The sequence below is a fragment of the Cupressus sempervirens genome, chromosome 3 (genome assembly GCF_028749045.1).
Source record: "Cupressus sempervirens isolate cs-2001-9-10 chromosome 3, ASM2874904v1, whole genome shotgun sequence".
In the NCBI taxonomy this organism is placed as follows: Eukaryota; Viridiplantae; Streptophyta; class Pinopsida; order Cupressales; family Cupressaceae; genus Cupressus; species Cupressus sempervirens.
In genome coordinates, this window is record NC_143120.1 from 1,005,984,220 (window position 1) to 1,006,006,357 (window position 22,138).

A 22,138-nucleotide genomic window follows, 5' to 3' on the forward strand; every position below is an offset into this window, starting at 1 on the left:
CACTTATGATGTGGTAAGATCAAAGATTAACATGGAATTAAAAACTACCTCCACATTGAAGAAGAAAGACAAATTAATAAAGAAGATTAAGAAGAAGTTTGGTAAAGAAATTGAGGCTGAAGTAGAAGAAGAAGAAGATGATAGTGATGATGAAGATGAGCAAGAACAAGGGCCAATGGAACTAACTCAAGGTCTTGGAGAAGATAAGGAGGAAGGTGCAGAGGAAGAAGAAGCCAAGGAAGCACCAATTGAAGCTAAGACAAAGAAGAGAAAGGCAACAGAACAACCTTCATCCAAGCCCAGATCAAAGAAAGCTGCTACACCATCACCTCAAAAGCCAACAACATGAGCATCAACAAGGGCCTCCACTCAAAAGGCCAAAGAGGAAGTTACCAAGAAGAAGCAAGTCAAGGAAACATAGGAAGAGCCGAGGAAAAGAAGAAGGTATGTGGCTCAACCTAACCCTGATGAAGAAGATCAAACTGAAAAGGTAAGTAATTCATCAGTTGATACCTTATGTAAAAAGATTGCAAGTGGTGACTTAAGTAATTTAAATAAAGTTGATTTCAGTAAATTTAATAAAGAAGAAAAAAATAGAATAGAAGAAACAATTTATGGAATGATGGCACAGTTCAAGTACACTCCACTTGAACTAGATGGACAATTGCCAAAAGAACTGTCAAAAATTGTAGAAGACAGATGGCATTTTTTTTTGAAAATGGAGAAGGAGATGAGAGAATCAACCTAGCAAGTGTATTGCCAGATTTGACTAGGGAACAAGTAAGGAATGTAGTCAAAAGGCATAATAATAGGTTTACACATAAATATAGGGCATTCTTCATACTCCAAAATAGGATGGAACAGATTGTTCAAAGAACAATGAAATCATGGAAGAACTTGTACAAAAAGATTGAAGATTTTCTTGAGGAAGAATACAAGGAAGAAGCTGCTATTCCAATAGAGGAGAGGAGAAAAAGGAAAGAAGAAGAAGAAAAGAAAAAAGAAGAAGAAAGGAAAGAAGAAGAAGAAAAGAAAAGAGAAGAAGAGAGGAAAGAAGAAAAACAAAAGAAAAGAGAAGAAGAAAATAAAGATGGAGAGGAGGAAGAGACACAAAAACAGGATGTAATGGCAACAGCTGAGCAAGAGCAGCAACCAGATCAGAGTGTGCAAGACACACAATTGCCACCCCCTAGCCCTCCTCAAGCATCCATCTCACCTATAGACACTATAACTATTACTGATGTTCCTGATACTTCTGGTCAGAATATCAATCCATTAACTGCAGAAGATCTGAAAAGAATTCTTGACCAATCAACACAACAAGCAATATTGTGTACAGATCCATTATTGGTCAATATAGATGAATTGCAAAAACTAGTAGAAAATAAAGTAAAAGATAAGGTGAATCCACAAGAACCACCTTCTATTACAAATACTAGTAGTCAATTCCAAATACCAACAAGCATAATTGATGCTACAAGACAGAAGCCAAGTGCAGTTGTAGAAAAAGGAATAGAACAAACAGGATAGACTATTACATCTGATCCTACAGCACAAACACAAGGTACACTTCCACAAATTACAATAATTGATCATGGTAGATAGAAGGAGGAGGAAACAATGAAAACCCCTAAAGAATAGGAGGCAATACAAACATTAATAAATTTGCCTACCTCAGGAACTCCTTCACACCAGCCATTGCAAATATCTGTACCATCATCTAGTACTACCAAAGTTGCAAGGGTACTTCACTATGGAGACCCTGAATTAGATAAGGAGATAGTCATACCGAGCTATGACTCAAAATCAATAACCATTGATCAAATCAATGAGGTGCAGGAAGCACTGAATAGAAGGAAAAGATAGGAGATACTCAGGAAGGAGTATAAACATAAGCAAACACTATATGAGATTAAGGACATCTTTATGGATGCCTTCAGTTTGCAATCACCAGATGAGTCAAAGCATATCACGAAGCAATTAACAGATATCATTGACCAGGTGACAAATGAAGACCTAGAAACAAATGTAAAACTTATGGAATGGTCAAAAAGAAAATTTCAAGGGAAAGTGAATGAGAAAATATCAAGTCAAATTGCACTTTCACAAGTTGAATTGGCTAAGCTTATTGACAAAGTGAAAAAGGTACTTGAGGATATATTCTCATTGTACAAAAAGTTGTGTGATTTTTCATACTTCACACAAGAAACAAGCCAAAAGATATTGAGCTTGGAAAGAAATTTAAACATTTCAAGCATGCAATTACCAAATGATCTAGCTCAAAGTGAGAAACATTTTTCTCAATTGCTTCACACTCATAAAGAAATAACTGTACTAACAGAAGATGAGGCTAATATCAAGGCCAAATTAATACAGCTCCAGTCCTTCATTACCCCACATTTAGAGATACTCCATAAAGAGCAGGTATATGCTGAAACTGTTCTCAAGAAAGACCCAAATCTTTCTACATCAGATGGACTTATTCATCTTGCTGCCGAGACTGCCATCCAGCATAAGTCACTGGAAATTGCTTTGAACAATTGGGATGCAGCTCTCAGGATGATTATGGAGGTAAACAACACATTTTTGGCTAAATATGGTCTTAACCCTTAAACATTCTTTGACATAAGTGTCAAAAAGGGGGAGAAAAAAGACATAATAGGGGGAGATACAGATATTATGAGATAAATTAATGGGGAAGTTATAAAAGGAGAAAAGATATAAAGGAGGAGCTTGATATACAGATAAGGCACAATCAACTTAGGGGGAGTTATAAAATTTTGAGGTATATATTGTAAGTTAAAAATTTTGATCAAGTTTTTTTTTTAAACTCTGTATATACCAATCAGATTAGTAAATGTACAAATAAGGTCAGTTAAGTGTTTTTGTCACTCATGTCAAAGGGGGAGATTGTTAACCTCATAATGGTTTTTGACACTTGAGTGCCAACACACTTAATCATATTCCACATTGGAGCCGAGTACATCATGCATGTCGAGTCACAACGAGTGTTGAGTAGTTTTCAGATATCGAGTGAAGATCAGATACTAAGTGAAGATCAGATATCAAGTGAAGATCAGATACTGAGATACCGAGTGAAGTATAACTGCCGAGTAACATAAGGTGCCAAGCAACATAAGGTGCCAAGTAACATAAGGTGCCGAGTGTTAACAAGTGCCGAGTAATATAAGGTGCCAAGTGATACAGTTTTGTTAAGTGCCGAGCTATCCAAGAAACAACATGTGCCGAGTATCAACAATACTTCAAGAGCCGAGTAACTCAGTAGATCAACATAAGAGTTTGTAATTGCACAAACTATGATGCAAACAATTTTTACAACCGACATAAGGTAAATCTTGAAGGTTTTAATGATAAGATCGAATATTTTAATTTTCCTATGCAATCCACATGTAGCCAATAAGAAAAATGATGAAGGCATGCAACCAATAGAATAAATGCAAATAATGAGTGGAAAATGGAGATTGAATATGGATCGTAGATCCATACCTAACCCTAAATTCTCAAATGTCTTTATAAGGAAGATGAAATTTCATTATAAATAAGAGGTGTGAGAGAAGATATACAAGGGTGCACAAGGAATTTTTTTTTTCAAAAGTGAGGATTGTCAGATCACAAAAAGGATCAAGATTAGAGAAAGCAGAACAGGTGCTTGCATTTAGCAATCAAGGATTGTAATCAATTAGGTTCATTGTACCTAATACTTTCTAGCAATTGTATTAGAATGAAAATCCTATGGTGATAGGTTAGCTTAACAGCTATTTTGTAAATCCTTAATTAGGTGATTAAATCCTTTAACAGGGTGACACTTCATGTTAAGTGTTTGTAAATCCTCTAACCAGGTCACTATTGACACAGTGTAAAGCCTTTAACAGGGTAGACCATCAGAAGTGGTTGAACAATATTGCTGCAGTAATTTTTATGGGTATCATCCCCACCCCAGTTTTACCTTCTTATTCCTAGAGGGTTTTTGGGTTACCAAATTCCAGTGTTATGAGTTATTGATGCATGTGTTTAGTTACATGTTTATTTGATGTATTTACATGCATGCAATTTACTTTCAGTTAAAATTTTTATTGGCTAAAGTGTGATACTTATGATTCACCCCCCCTCTCATAAGTACTCTTTCCATATTTGAATATTCCAACAAACTCCCCCTGAGCTGACTGTGCCTTGTCTATTCTTTTCCTTTGCCCTATTTCTATAATTTGTAACTATGTGCTAAGTTGTTCTGTCTGCACTTGCAAGTTTTATTCATATCTCCCCCAAAACATTATTTCTCCTCCACACTATTTACATATTGAGTCTTATCTCCCCCTTATCTACAATCTTTCTCCTTTTATTCTCCAAGAGAATGAATGAAAGAATGTAATTACTAGAATACTTAGTATTCTCCCCCTTAGTCACATCTTCCTTATTGTTATTTCTCCCCCTAAACATTATATCTATCTCCCCCTTTTTGATAGTTATGTCGAAGGATGCTAAGGAGTAATACCATATTTTGCCAAAAATGTATTGTTTACCTCCATTATCATCTTGAGAGCTACATCCCAATTCTCCAAAGCAATTTCAAGTGACTTATGCTAGATGGCATTCTCTGCAACAAGATGTACAAGCCCATATAATGTAGAAAGATTAGGATCTTTCTATAAGATAGTTTAAACATAGACTTTCTCTTTGTGGAGTACCTCTAGATGTGGGGTAATTGAGGATTGAATCTACATTAATTTGGCCTTTATATTGGCCTCTTCACTTGTAAGTGCAACTAATTCTCTTTGAGTGTGAAGCAATTGGGAAAAATGCTTCTCACTTTGAGCTGGATCTCTTGGTAATTGCATGCTAGAAATCTTTAGCTCATTATCCTTTGGCCTGTCTCTTATGTGAAATTGGAAAAATCACACAGATTTTTGTATCATGAGAAGATATTCTCAAGTATAGTTTTGATTTTTTCAATCTTCTTGGCCAATTCTACTTGTTGAAGTGCTATGCCACTTGATATTTTCTCATTTACCTTTCCTTGAAACTTCCTTTCAGACCATTCCATAAGTTTGACATTTGTATCTTGGTCTTCACTTGTCACCTGGTCAACTATATCTGATAATTGTTCCAGTATAGGCTTTGACTCATTTGCTGACTACAAGCTAAAGGCATCCATAAAGATGTCCTTTACCTCATGTAGTGCTTGCTTATGTTTATACTCTTTTATGAGTATTTCTTGTCTTTTCCTTCTATTTAATGCATCTTGCATCTCTATAATCATCTACATGGTGATAGTCTTTGAGTCATAAGAAGGTATTACTATCTCTTCATCTAACTTAGGGTCTCCATAGTGAAGTACATTGGTCACCCTGGTTGAGCTCGAGCTTGGTGTTGATATTTGCAAAGGTATAGCTTTAGTGCTCAGCTTCTGAAGGGTTTTTGTAGGAGTTCCTATTTTTGGTAGCTCTACCAATGTTTGAATAGTGGCCTACTCCTTTTCCTTTGATGTATCCTCCTTCTCATTAGACTTCCATTCTTTTGTACTTGGCTTCTGAATGGTGTCACCTATTGCTATTGCAATTGTTGGGGATGGTGGTGGAAGCATTAAAATTTGAGTACTAGTAGCTGTATAGATAAAAGGTGGTTCTTGTGGTTTCATCTTGTCTCTTTTTGGTTTTTCTATTGCCTTTTGTAACTCATCTACACTCACCAATACAGGATTTGTGCATAATTGTGCATGTAGAGTGGATTGGTGAAGAATCTTGGAGAGATTGTCTGTAATTAGAGGGTTGTTGTTTTGAGCAGAATTTTCAGGAACATACTTGATTGTTATAGTGTTTGTAAGTGTGATGGTTACATGAGGAGGGCTAGGGGGTGGCATTTGTGTGTCCCCTTGATGCTGCTGCTCAGTTGTTTTGATGTCTTCTCCCTTTTATGTTTCCTCTTTTCCTTTTTCTTTATCCTCCTAATCTTCCTTTTCTTCTTCTCTTTTCTCTTCTTGTTCTTTTCTTGTTTCTTTATCCTCTTCCTCTTTCTTCTCTTCTTCTTGCTTCTCTTTTGTTTTCTTTTCCTCTTCCACTACTTTGTCTTTCTTTTCTTTCTCACCAACTTTAGCCTTATTTACATCATTATCCTATCCCTCTTCTTCATTTTTATCATCAGTCAATTTGTAGATTGTCTTCCAAAATTTTGTGAACTTATCTACTACATCCTCAATCTTATTTTGTAGGATGATGAAGGCTCTATATTTAGGTACAAATTTGCCACCATGTTTCTTATTAGCCTTTGTTATTTGACCTCTTGTTAGGTCAAGAATAACTTTTGCTAAGGTAGATTCTCTGATCTCCTTTTCCATTTTCAGACAATAATGCCATTTTTTTCAACTATCTCATATAATTCCCTAGGCATGGTATTATCTACTCTAGAGGTGTGTTCTTAAATTTAGCCATCATGGCATATACAGATTCTTCTATTTTGTTTTGCTCTTCTCTACTTATCTTATTTAAATCAAGGTTTTTCAAATCATTCATATATGCATTCTTAATATTTTCACAAATTTTATCTATAGCAGATTTGGGAGGATGGCTTACCACTCAGAATTGGCTAATATCCTTTGTCTCAGTCTTCTCATCATCAGTGTCTGGCTATGCTACATACTTTCTTCTTTTGTTTTGCACATCACCAGTCTGTTTAGTAGCTTTCTTATTTTCTTTGACTTGCTTTTTTTCCTTTTGAGTAGAGCCCTTTTTGTAGCTCTTGTTACAGGTGACTTTGGTTTGGCTTGTGTTGTTCTTGTAGCCTTCTTTGCTTTAGGTTGGACTGGAGGCTGAGTTTTAGCCTTTCTTTTCTTTGACTCAGCTTCTGTAGGTGCTTCCTTGGCTTCTTCTTTCTTGGCACCTTCCTCGTTATCTTCTCCTAAGAATTGGGTTAACTCCATAGGATCTTGCCATTGCTCTTCTTCTTGTTCACTCTCACCTTCTTCTTTAGCACTTGCTCCCACTTCAATATCTACACCAAATTTCTTCTTTATTTTCTTCACTAGTTTATCTTTCTTCTTTAGGGTGGAGGTTGTTTTAAGTTCCATATCAAACTTGGAATGCACAACATCATATGTTCCAAAATGGGGTGCCTCTTTATCAATCTCTTTTACAAGAAATGTTGTGATTGTTGCTGAGGCTTCATCCACATCAAGTTCATAACCTAATGGCCTTAGCCATCTCACCCTTGGAATTTCTGCTTGAATGTAAGTGTAGTCAATGTCTACCAGGAAGCATATGTCATTGATATGTTTTTCCACTAAGGAAACTGGTATTCTCACTCTTTATTTCATGGATTTCTTAAAATCCTCAAAATAGCTTGTCATTTCGGCTTCAAAGTTGTCACCCATCTAATCAATGTACTCATTGATTTGAGTGATTGAATTTTTGTTTGGATTCTAGTTCACCTTTCCAATTGAAGGAAACTCTTCCATGACATAGAAAAATATGCAGACAAGAACTAAACCAAACTTGCATTGAGCACCTTTTGACCTTCTTATTGCTCCTAGGTTCTGATTTATCTGCTGAAGCATCAGTTCTGCTAGATCATATGTATGATATTTTTTAACAAGCTTATAGGCCACATCAATAGCAATACATGGTACACTATTTAATCTATTGGATTGGTAAAATTTGTGAGATATCACTCTCACTGTAAAATCTAGAAGAGGATCTATTACAGTATCAATTGTAATACCCCTCTTATTCCACTTAGCCCCTGTATTCCTTTCAATAACTTCTTTAGAATCACTGCATAGGGTCTTAGGCCAATCTAGGGTTAGGAAACCCAGAACCCTATGTACTATGCTCTTGGTAATCTTAACAGGTCCTGTTTCTAACCACAAACATCCATTTTGAATTCTACTGAGAACAATCTGTATCCCTTTTGTTTTGAAACCTATGGGATAAACTAGGGCATTTGTTAAACCCTTCTTCTCAACTATTTGAAACTCATCCTTCTAAATTTTGTTGTTACACAATTTATCATAAGCTTGAAATATCTCAAGGTCACTGACTATTCCTATTTTGCAGTTGTAAAACTTCCTTACATCCTACACCATGACAACCTTGGGTGGAATTATAGACAAAGTGCCGATAGCATCATTTTTGTAGGCTACCTTGGGAATGGGTCTAAACTCAAGTTGTTTTACTTCATTACCAACCAACTAGACCTCATGAATTTCCTTTCCCTTGGGGTTCTTAAAACTAGAAGCCATTATATCAACCTAGGGTTTAATATATTAAAACATTAAAAATTGTGTAGCTCGACACTTGATAAATACCTTAGATCAAAAAAATTTATGCTAAATCACTGTTGAAATCAGTGCAAAAGGCTTCAAGGTTGTTGTTTGATCGCTTTTGCACTCCTTTTGTCTTTGCTCTATGTACGAATGGCATAAAAATGATCAAAATTTGACCTTATAACTTTCAAAACCTAGTATTAAATGCTTAGTGCATACAACTGTAAACTTGGCACTTGAAGGTTTCAACATGACTCAGCTTCCATTGGATTTCGTTCACTCAGATTCCACTAGATTTCCACTTCACTCAGCTTCCATTGACATTTCTCAACTCGACATCAACCATCAACTCGGTCGCTATTAGCAACTCGACATCCACTAGAGCTTTACTTAGCATCTAAGGACAACTCAACAATATTTGCAAAAACTTCAAATTTTAACTTGGCATCTTTGCTCATGCTGATTTCTTTGTTGTAGTACTTCTTTGTCTTGGGAATGATGCATGATATAACTATGTATATCAGTCCCATATACCTATCCTTGCTTAGTTGGATAAGATGAGACCACTTGACCTCTGGGGTGAAGTGATCCCTCCATTTGATGTGTTTCACTCATCTTTCTTCTTCCAAGTCTTGTTCATTTGCCCTTTGATTTGTTCAACATCTACCTTCTCTTTTCTTTTGTTGACTTCTAACTTGGGTGCCTTTGACTTTGTTGGCCAATGCCTACTGCTATGACCAATCTTCAAGCAACTAAAAAATGTGGTTTCGCTTAACCAGCTACTATAGTTTCCTCTAAAATGTTTCCTTATGAAATTTTTAGGAATGTGTCCATACTCTTGACAGTATTGACAAATCTGCTTGGTATTGTAATCCCAGTTGTAGTGGTGTGCATAGTTGTTTCTCCTTATAGGCTGATTAGGTGTCCACATAGGCTTTGATCTGCACTCAAAATCTCTATGTCCATACTTCTTGCAATTTTAGTAGTGCCCCTCAAATCTTGGTGTCCTCATGGTCTTGGTTCTGCATTCATATGCTTGATGTCCTTGTTTTTTGCACTTGTGACAAAAGCTTACATTTTTAGGCTTATCATGTTGATGGCCATCCTTGCTCCTACATACATTAGAGGTATGTCCCTTTTTACCACATAAATGACAAGTAGGTTTACTATTCTTACCTTTATTACTCCTTTCTTCTACAGTCTTGGATATTTCTCCTTGTTCAGTGCTAGTGTAACCAAGTCCTGAAGTTGCCCTTGGTGATTTTAGTAATTTCTCAAAGTACTCGATAGTCTCATTGGGTTTGTTGAAAATTTTTGCTATCTCCTTCTCTCTCCTCAATTTATTCTGCAATTGTTCACTTTGCATTCTCAAGGTGGAGATCTCAATCTCCTTTATGTTTAGCTCATGATGAGCATTCATCATCTAGCTTAAGGTGTCAAGTTGCATTTTTGAGATTCTATCAAATTCAATTGTCTTCTCCTCCAATCTATTGGTAAGATTTCTCTTGTCATCTTCTATCATGACCTTTTCTTCAATAGCTCTCTTCTTTTGGTTAGTCACTTCACAAAGCATTATGGCTTGTGATTCTTGTTCAAGCTTGAGTATTTTGATTTATTTTTCTTGAGCTCTATTTTTCTCCATCAATTTAGTTATTGCTACATCAAATTCCTTGGAATCTCCATTGGAGAACACTTGTGTGGTATCAATCTCCTTTTAGTGTATGCCATTTTCAGCTATGGCTATATCCTTCCTTCTTTTAAAGGATTTTCTCAATTCTTCTCTAGCTTCTTCCAATTTGTGTAGAGTGAGATGCACATCAATCACCTGATTGTCTATAATCTTCCCAAGTTTGAAGACTTCCATCTTCAGATCTTTTCTCTAAGCTGTTAGGCTTTTCCTTGTGAGAGCCTTGCTCTAATACCAATTATTGGAATATTTAGATGGGAAGAGTACTTCTTGAGAGGGGGGGGGGGGGGGGGGGGGGGGGGGGGGGGGGTGAATCAGAAGTAACACACTTTAACCTTTTCACAATCCTTTAAAAAAAAAAACTAAAAGTAAACTACATGCATGCAAACATATCAAATAATCATAAAGTAAACACATGCATCAACAACACATAACACCAAAATTTTGGTAACTTAGAAACCCTCCAGGAATAAGAAGGTAAAACTAGAGTGGGGATGATACCCACAAAATCACTGCAACAATAATTGTTTGACCACTTCTAATGGTCTGCCCTATTAAAGGCTTTACACTGCATCAATAGTGACTTGGTTAAATGATTTTCAAAAACTTTACATGAAGTGTCACCCTATTAAAGGATTTAGTCACCTCTTCGAAGGATCTACAAAATAGTTGTTAAGCTAATCTATCAACATAGGATTTTCCACTATCTAATACAATTGCTAGAGAGTATTAGAAATCTTTGACTTGATTGCTTACAATCTTCAATTGCTGATTTCAGGCACTTGATATGCTCATTTTGATGTGATCCTTGCTTGATCTTATATCTATTTGTAACCCTTGTTCTATTTTGATCAACTAGATAAGTAATTGCTGCTCAATTCACTAAGTCTTTGATGCCCCTACTGCTTGTCGTGTTCTACGATTTTGCTATCTGCTTAGCAAATTCATTAACTTCTATTTAGCAACATAAAATCATAGGGTCTAAGAATTCTTATTAAGACTTCGTAGACTTAGGGTTAGGTATGGATCTATGATCCATATTGAATCTTTAATTCCTACTCATTCCTTGCCCTTTTCTCATTGGTTGCATGCTGATTGCATAGGAAATATAAAAGATTCATTCTTATCCTTATTATCCTTTGAAATCATTCTATTTCAACTCAAAAAATGGTTTAGATATGAGTTTGTGAAGCCACAAAATCATATGTCGATTCTATGTCACTCGACACATACTAGATTACTGGTGCTCGACACATGTTTGATCCTAGTTTGCTCGACACCTATTACATTCTGTCTTGCTCAGCACATGCATAGTTCTAGCTCACTTGGCACATGAAGCATTTTGACCGGCTTAGCATCAACTATGACTCGACACCTATATAATGCTCAACACTTGAAGTCACTTAGCACTTGTATAATGCTTGACACCTGAAGTCACTTGGCACCTATTGGAATTCTGGCTCAGCACATGCTGTGGCTCGACTTCAATGCAGAAAGTGGTTAAGTGTGTTGACACTCAAATGTCAAAACCAAACTAACACCAACATATATACCTTACAATAGTAGGATTTATGATTATTATAGCATCTTGTATCTCAGATATTATTGTTGGAGTGTTCTCAGTGGAGTCATATCCTCCTACAAGGGGGAAGGGTCTAATGGGACCCGCACAATGAGTTCTTTAGTTTTACCATTCTTGTAGGCTTCCTATAAAGCCCTGCCAAGGGATCCAAAATAGATCAACATCTAATTCCCAGAGGCACACAAGACACGTAGGAAACCTACTATGTAAGCGGGCAAGTGTCATCACATGAATCATGCTAGAGTTACCCTGGTAGTCACTAAAGACCCCGTGGCCCGAGTGATCCATATGCAGCCACTAGTATCCTCTTGTATTGATAAGACATACTATGGAATGCAAGGTTGCAACCAAGTGTTCTCTCTACTCTCACCCTAGTTTGTACTAGCACTCAAGGCATGGGTGAGAACACACGAGACTCTTATTCGGTTCATTTTATTCCCATTTGGTGTCATGTTTTCACTTATTGAACAACTTACAATGGGTTACCCCTGGGAACCACTTAGCGCCTTGGCCCTCATTGCAAGCCACTTCTTGACACTACATATAGATAACCTACCCTAGGCTCATAAAAGTACAAATCAATAATCATATAAAAATCACCTCAGTCATACACAAGTGATTGGAAAGCATCAAAAGATAATCCACAATAATCACCTCAGTTCTCTATGAGCAATTGGAAAGCATCCCAAAAATACTGATCAAAGACTCCAAAATGGTCAAGTCAATTATGTAATAACGTGACATCATCAAGATCGAGCAACAAACACCTTAGCCCTATAAAAGTGACTGGAAAGCAACTCAAATATAACTGATCGAAGACTCAAAAATGGTTAAGTTGAGTAGGTCATACATCCACCTCAGTGTCACACAAAAACACTAGAAAGCAATAACGAATAGTAAATACAAACATATCATAGAGCATACTAAACACATTACCATAGTTGGGTTAAAAACATTGAGATCAAACATCAACACAACATCCCAAACACATAACCCCAAAGCCTCTGGTAAACGTCCTAAAATTGGTCAAAGCTAAATCAACCCCCAACACCCCAAAGCATAGATAGTACATAGAAAACATCATAGTCTCACAGTTGGGTTTGATTGATAGTATACTATTGAGTTAATGTAAGGTTTCCATTCCCAATTGAACGTATGTTTTAAATGGATAAAATTCGTAGTTTACCCTTACAAATGATCCCATTCTTAAATAATGGTACAATTACCCTATTTCAAATTTAAATCCATTGATCCAAATAATCTAAAGATAATTGTTTATTTAAAATATGAAAAATAATCCCCATTAACTTTAAATAAAATAATTAACAATTTCATTAGAATCAGATTTATTATTAATAATTAAGTAAATCTAATTCTTCCCTAACATCTTATTAATTATTAAGTATTAATAATTAATAACAATCTATTTAATAATTAATTTATTAATTAAAACATAAACATTAATAAATAATAATTAAATTAATATTAACACTTAATACAATTATAATAAAATTTATTAAATAATAATAAATTTTATATTATAAAACTAATTAATAAAATATCATTAAATAATAATAACATTGTTATTAAGGAAAATGATTAATATTTAATAAATAAAAATAAGAATAAAATAAAATAAAATATAAAAAAGGGAATACCCTTTACAATTGCCTAAGGTGTTTAGAGCCCGCCAGCCTATACCAGTCGTGTGGCCCCTTTAATGTTTCCCATCACAGGTACACTACGTACATAGTGCAGTCATACATGGGAGCCGTCGACAATAAGGTAAGAGGGTAGGGTAAACCCCCCCCCCCCCCCCCCCCCCCCATTTAATATTAAATTTTTATTTTTTAAAAATATTTTATTATTATAAATTTTTATATATTTTTTCCCAAGAAACCAAGATCCCCCTAAATTTATATATTTAAAAAAAAAATATTTTTAAAAATATATAAATTTAGTCTAATAGGAAAATAACATTTAACCATTCAAATTTCTAATGAAAAATTTTCTTTTATTTCAAACCCTCCCAAATTAAACACAATTTTCTTTTACCTATGGACGAGGTCTCAAATTAATTTATTTTTCTTTCAATCTTATTATATGTAATACCCCAAAATTGGCTCATTGCCATGATACCAATTCTGGTCTATTTTTGATCAATCCTAAGTCCTATTTCACTAGACAAATTCTTATTTTGCTACTCGCTACTTGACTTAAATGTCAGATGCAGAAAACCCTAATTTGCATTTATCATGCTTATTATTTAATTCTTATAGTATTTACTCATATTAGTTACAATAAACCTATTGATTAATATTTAATTTAATTAATAAGTATTTATACTTTAATTAAATTAAATTATATCCTAAGGCTAATGTACTATGGAATTAAATTTATTTAATTTAATAAATATGCCTATTTTAATTAATTAAATGGAGAACTTACTTCTAATTAATTAAACAAAGTTATTTAATTAAATGGGAAGTCATTCCTAATTAATTAAATGAAGTTATTTAATTAAATAAGAAAAGTGCCTCTAATTAATTAAATAAAATTATTTAATTAAATGAAAAAGGTAATTATGAGAATATATCTCATTTTATTAAATTAAATTATATCCTAAGACTAATGTACTATGTGATTAAATTTATTTAATTTAATAAATATGCCTATTTTAATTAATTAAAAAAAATTATTTAATTAAATGGAGAACTTACTTCTAATTAATTAAACAAAGTTATTTAATTAAATGGGAAGTCATTCCTAATTAATTAAATGAAGTTATTTAATTAAATAAGAAAAGTGCCTCTAATTAATTAAATAAAATTATTTAATTAAATGAAAAAGGTAATTATGAGAACATATCTCATTTTATTAAATTAAATATCTCACCAAAATATCTCTTTAGTTCAAAAAAGGGAAACTTCCAGTTCACTGTTGATAAAAAAGGAATTAAATCAGTTAACTCCTTATTCTACTCAAATTAAATCAGTTAACTCCCTTTAATTTGAGAATCTTCCTTTATGACTGAACTTCACCTTTAATCCTGACCGTTGATTGAAATCAATCTCAACCGTTGATGGATTCCAGGAAAGTCTATTTAAGAGACCCTCATCTCTTCGTTTTGAGAGGAGGTTGAATGAGAATTTGCATCAAATTGCTACTGGATTGTGCATTCATTTGAGCTCCTTACTTTCATAAGATATTCATTTTCTAGCTTAATTTCATTTAGCATAATATGCATATGATTAATCTAGTTTCCTTTACTTGTTCTTAGATTAGAATGCATTTCTCATTCTAGATTAATCTGCATAATCATATAGATTAATTTCATTTCTTAAATCCTTCATTCTTAGAGGGTCTAGTTGCTTAACACCTCAAATCTGAGGATATCTAACAAGCAATTCCCTTTACATAGAAGGCAACAGGTCGCCTTGCTGTCTGATTTTCGGATGAACAATCCAATGTTCATTCCAGGATGAATCCACAAATAAAGACCATGTTGAAGTGTGTGTGTTAGCAAAGGCCGCATATTCATGCATACATTATATAGATGAGATACAATACAAATATCATAGATTTAGAACAAGAGAGTGATAGATTCATGTAATGAAATCTAGAGAATTGATTTCAACAATCACGAAGAAGATATGATTATCTAAATAATATAATTCTAACTGGGTGAACAAAACTCAAGAACCTACCTAGTTCTGATGCTAAAATCACAATGCCTAGAAGATTTGCAAGAGAATTTTCTTCTATCAAAGAACTTCTCTCTAACGATTTTTCCAAAATTTTCCCTTCTTGCAAGCCACTTCCTGACACTACATATAGATAACCTACCCTAGGCTCATAAAAGTACAAATCAATAATCATATAAAAATTACCTCAGTCATACACAAGTGACTGGAAAGCATCAAAGGATAATCCACAAAAATCACATCAATTCTCTATGAACAACTGGAAAACATCCCAAAAATACTGATCAAAGACTCCAAAATGGTCAAGTCAAACATGTCACAACATGACATCTCCAAGAACAAGAAAACAAACACCTCTGTGCTATCAAAGCGATTGGAAATCAATTCAATTATAACTGATTGAAGACTCAAAAAATGGTTTAGTCAAGTAGGACATATATTCACCTCAGCATGACATAGGAACACTAGAAAGAAATAACAATCAATAGAATAATCACACATCATAGAGCATACCAGACACATTACCATGGTTGAGTTAAAAAGATTGAGATCAAAACATCATAACATCACATTCACACATCTCCCAAGCCTCTAGTAAACATTCTAAACTAGTCAACACTCTAGTCAACCCTAATCCCCAAACATATACAACACATAGAAACAAGATAATCTCACAGTTGGGTTTGATTTGGAAAAATATTGTTGAGTTAATGTAGGGTTTAAGTTCTAGTTTCATATATGTTTCAAGTAATAAGTTTTTGCGGTTAACCCTTATAATTAACCCATTTCTATATTTAAATGATTATACAATTACCCTATAAATAATCTAAGGATAATCATTTATTTATCTAAGTTATAAAAGTAACAATTATTGATTTTAAGTAAAATAATTACAATTTTATTAAAATCAATATTATTGATAATTAAATAACTTAAAACCCCATTGAATAACTTTAATTATCATTTAACTTAATTAACTTACAATTAATCAAATTAATTAATAATTATATAAATATCTATATTAATATCCCCATAATTATTAGTCATTAATACTTAATAAAATAATCAATAATTTTGTTAATAAAAAAATTACTATATTAAAATGCATTAATATTTAAATTAACAAATAATAATAAAACTTTTTAATAAATATTATCAAATAATAATAAGTAATATTAAAATCTTATTAGGTAAGAGCCTACAACATAATGGTAAATTGTGAGCCTCTTATCTAAGAGGTCTTGGGTTCAAATCTACTCAAGCGCTTAATAAATAATAAATACTTAATCATAACACATAATAATTAATCATGGCTTTGGCCTCTTACCAATCTAAAAAAATATATTAAAATCTTATTAATATATATTAATAATAATAATTAACAATAATATTAAATTTTTTTAATAAATATTATTAATTAAAATAATAATTAAAAATTAATATTAAAAAAAATTAACAAAAAATATTAATTAAATTTCTTTTTATTAAAAAACAAACTTTAACACAAATCGTCGGCCTTTTAATAAGTCATGCAACAGCAAACCTGTTTGTTGTTGTGGGTAGAAATTATAACTACTGCTGCGTACAATAGTAGGGCCTACATATGCCGATAGGGGTGTTGGGAAGTGGGGGGGTTTGGTGGCCCTACCTCCCCCCCTTTTTATATATATATATTTTAATATTTTATTTTTAAAAAAATAATTCCTTTCACAATTAAATTTTATTTTAATAATAAACAAACAATACACACACCCCCCTGCCCATAAAATTATATATATATATATATATATATATATATATATATATATATATATATATATATATATATATATATATATATATATATATATATATATATTATTTTGAATATCATTTGCAAATATAGTCTCATAGAAGAATTACTATCAACTATTCAAATTTCTCATTTAGAATTTTCTCTTCTTTCAAAACCCTTCCCAGATTTAATTTCTCAATCTTAATTGTACAGATGGAGGATTGCTCTAATGTTTTAATCTTCACATATACAGATGAAAACAACATGCATATAAGAAATTTTAGCTTGAAAGATTTGTCATAGTGAAACATAGACAATCGATCCATAGTTATGACAAAGACAGGTATAGAAGAGCATAATTAATTAAGTGAATAAACACAAATGTCTACCTGGACACTGATGCTAATCACTATGCCCAAGAAGACTGAAGAGAAATCCCTCCTCCAAGAACCTTCCCCTTTTCAAAAATTCCTTCCTCCTCCAAAATTTGTGGTTCCTTTCCAAAAACTTCCCCCTCTCTTGAAAATGAACCCTCAATTGGTGATAAGGAGTTCTCTCCTCCAATCGGGGCACTTTGAGAGGACTATGTGCTCACTAGACTTTAACTCTTTATTATCTTTTCTTTATCTTTTCCATGCACGTTAATTGAATTATTAAATTACTTTATTTAATTTTCACTTGACTTCTCCTTTAATTAATTTATTGAATTTTAATCTCATGTGCGCATTATGCAACTCTTATTAAATTCACTTGTTTTATCTTTTTAAATAATTTCTTATATTTTTGTCTCATGCATACATCATGTAATCTAACAACTTTTAATAAATTAATATCTTTTCATGCTTTAATTTATTTTTGAAACTTAATTGATAAAATATTTAATAACTTAAATAATAATATCATTTAGCATTTATTTAAAAATGAACTCTAAATATATTATTATTAAATAAAATAAAATAAATATTATCACGTTCTAAATTTATTCTTATAACTTTTATTTTCAAATTTAATTCTTTTTATTTAATTAATTTTCCAATTAATTAAATACAATTAAATATTAAAATATCATAATAATTTTCTATTAAATTAAATCATTAATTTAGTCTTTTAATTAGACTTAATTAATAGAAAATTCATCAAAGATTCAAAAGGTAAAATATAAAAACCCATCATAAAAAACACATACAAAATCAAACTAAAGGGTTATAATCACAAATTAATGTCATCCGATGCATTCAGAGGGTACACAACTCAGATATTTGTCCTAATTATCTAGAAAAAATGGCTTAAGGGTTTGGGATTTGGACTTAAAAATTTATCTCCCCTCTCTTACTATTGAGATAATGTGATAGGGTACACTCATCTTGGCAATTCAAGGAAGTTGATACCCAGTACCTACAACTTACATAAAATCCATGCATGTACAAACACAATATTCTAAGCTAAGTAGGCAATGGCAGGAAGTGGTGCATTGTGTAGATCTCAACTAGTAGGTGACTACGACTCCCTTCTTTAACCATATCAGAAACACCATACATAAAAAAAAAAATACATGCACACCGTACACATGTAGTATAGGGTAACCATCCATAAGAAAACACATATGATAATCCATCTAACTAATCATCATCAATAACTGAAAATTATTGTACTAGTGGCCACATATGATAATCCATCTAACTAATCTAACTAATCTTAAACCTACTTGCCCACTTACATAGTAGGTTTCCTACATGTCTTTGTGTGCCTCTAGGAATTAGATGTGAACTTATTTTGGAACCCTTGAGTTAGAATACTTTAGGATTTCCTAGACTTAGAGAGTACTTTTGATATTTGGTTTGATATCTTGTTTGGGACTTGAGACTATCTTCTCAGCTCAGTGGGAGTGGGCCATTTAGGTTTCACATAGTCAGGTGGTAGTGCTTTTTACTCTTACCATTGAGATCTGTCCGTTGATACCATGGCTAGAATTTCCTTGTTTGCATTTCCTTTCATTCTATCTATGTATCTTTACGATGGATAGTTATGTTTTATGATGGATAGTTGTATTTTATGATGGATGGATGTATCACATATGGTGGATGGTTTCATTTATTTTATTATACTTGTATCATGGATTTGAGGAGGATGATGTATTTCTAGTTCTACATATGTATACTCTTTTAGCCTTTCATGCCCTGTGACATGTGTAGTGAATGATTCAGCATTCTGAATTTCATTTTCCAAGAGGCATTCAGAACAAATGTATATTATGGACTTTGGAATTTTAAATTATTCTTTCATGTAGATGTGGTAGTTGTTAGACTTAGTATTAATTAAATTTAAATGTGACTCAACGTCTTGGGATCTTTAAGGAATATAACCTATTATGTATGCTTATAGTTGATTGTATATTGTTGCTTCTGCTACTATGTGTTTGATGTGAATGATTTACCTTTCTTGTTTTAAAAAAAAAAAGTTTGGCACACTTAGTAAAACTTTAGGTTAATTCTTTTGGATCCCTTGCTAGGCCATTACACTTCTAGGAGTAAGGCTAAGTTTGGGGGGATGGATGTAGTGCTTGCCCCTAGTTTACATTTTTGTTATCATTGTCAAACTCTTCTAGGCCAGTTTGATGTTTGATTACTGGTAGTATTGTTTTGAGATTATTTGGTACTTTATACTTCATGTATGCATGATGATTATTACAATGATTTCAATTATTGATGATGATTAGTTAGATGGATTATCATATGTGTTTTCTTATGGATACTTACCCCATATTGCATGTGTTTGGTGTGCGTGTATGTTTTATTTATGTATGACATTTCTAATGTGGTTAAGAAAGGGAGTCATAGTCACCTTCTAGTCAGGATCTACACGATGCACCACTTCCTACCATTGTCTGTTTAGTTTAGAATATTGTGTCTATACATGTGTGAATTTTATGTAGATTGTAGGTATTAGGTATCAACTTCCCTAAATTGCTAGGATGAGTGTACCCTATCACATTATCTCAATCGTAAGAGAGGGGAGATAAATTCTTAAGTCCAAATCCTAAACTTTTGAACTCATTTTTCGTAGAAAATTAAGACAAGTATCTAAGTCATTTACCTTATGAATGTGTCATATGACATTAATTCATGATTATAAGCCTTTAGTTTGATCTTGTATGTGTTTTTCTATGATGGGTTTTTGTATTTTGTCTTGTAAGTCTTTGGTGATTTTTCTATTAATTAAGTCAAACTAAATGATTAAATTAATTATTTAATTTAATGGAAATTTATTATGATATTTTAATATTTAATTATATTTGATTAATTGAGAAATTAATTAAATAAAAATAATTAAATTTTAAAGATAAAAGTTATACTTTAATTTTAGAACGTGATAATATTTATTTAATTTAATAATAATATATTTAGAGTTCATTTTTAAATAAATGCTAGATAATATTATTATTTAAATTAGTAAATATTTTATCTATTAAACATTTCAAAAATAAATTAAGAAGTGAAAAGATATTAATTTATTAAAAGTTTTAAGATTGCATAATGCGTGCATGAGATTAAAATTTAATAAATTAATTGAAAAGAGAAGTCAAGTGAAATTAAATAAAGTTATTTTATAAGTTATTAAATATGCATGAAAAAGATAATGAAAAGATAATAAAGAGTTGAAGTCTAGTGAGCAATGAGTTCTCTTGGGTGATTGCACAATTAGTGCCCCGATTTTAGGAAAGAACTCCATATCACAATTTGAGGGTTCATTTTTGAAGGACCGCAAATTTTGGAAGAGGAAAAGAATTCTGAAAGAGAGAAGGTTTGGAGAGGAGAAATTTCTCACAATCTTCTTTGGCATAGCGATTAGCATCAGAGTCCAGGTAGATGCTTGTGATTATTTGCATAGTTTATTACGCTTGTTCTTTTCCTATCTTCATCGTGAATATCGAATGGTTATCTAAATAATTTCTATGACGAATGTTTTAGTATTGTGAATTTCTAGTTTGTATGTTAAAATTTCTATACACAGGAAGATTAAAATATTAAATTATATTCCTTCTTCAGTAGATTTGAAAGTGGAAATTGAACTTGGAAGGGTTTTGTATTAAATTCAAAAATTCCCATTGAGATTTCAACCCATTGGTTGTATTTCCTCTATTTGACTAAAGCTGGAACTTATATTAAAAAGTAATATATATATATTAAAGATCAGAGGAGGTTTGTGTGAAACAAATTTTATAAAAAAATTTATTTAAAAAAAAATAAAAATAAAAGAGTGTATATATATAAAATGAGGTGGGTGGTGGCCACTAACTCCCTACCCCCTCCTTACCTCATCTCCCTAAGGCCATTGCATGGTAGACTCCTGCCATGTACAACAGGTTACCTGCTGTCACGACAAGCCCTGTCATGAACAACAAGACCTACTGTCATGGCAATGACTACTATGAGCAACAACGATATTAAAATTGCTTTCCTTTATTTTTTTAAAATGTAATTTTTATTAAATTTAAAATAATTTTAATTAAATTATTATTTGTTAAGAAGTTTATTAATAATTATTTAATTAGTTTTTAATAAGTTTTAATATAAGTTCTTTAATGATAATTATTAATTTTATTAATCAAATTTAATTATTAATTTTAATACATTAATAATCAATTAATAATAATAATTAATTGATTAAATTAAATTAAATTAAGTTTATTTAATAATGGAGGTTATGTAATAAAGTTGTAAAATTTATTTAATTATTATTAATAACTTTGATTTTTAATAAAATTATAATTTATTTTATTTAAAATCAATAAGTATATTTTAATAATTTAAATAAATATTTACCTTTGGAGTATTTTAGAAAATTACCTTAAAATCAATTAGGGGTAACTGTGCATTTTTATTCGAATAAATGAATGGGTTAACTAAGAATCTTTTTACTTGAAACGCACATTGAAACAAAAATTGAAACCTTACATTTAACTCAACTATATGCTTTCAAAATCAAACCAAACTATGAAACCTACACTTTGTTATCTGTGCATGTTTATGCTTTGGGTTTGGGTTGACTAGAGTGTTGACCAATTTAGGACGTCTAGTAGAGGCTTGGGAGTTTTGTGATTGTGGTATTTTGCTGA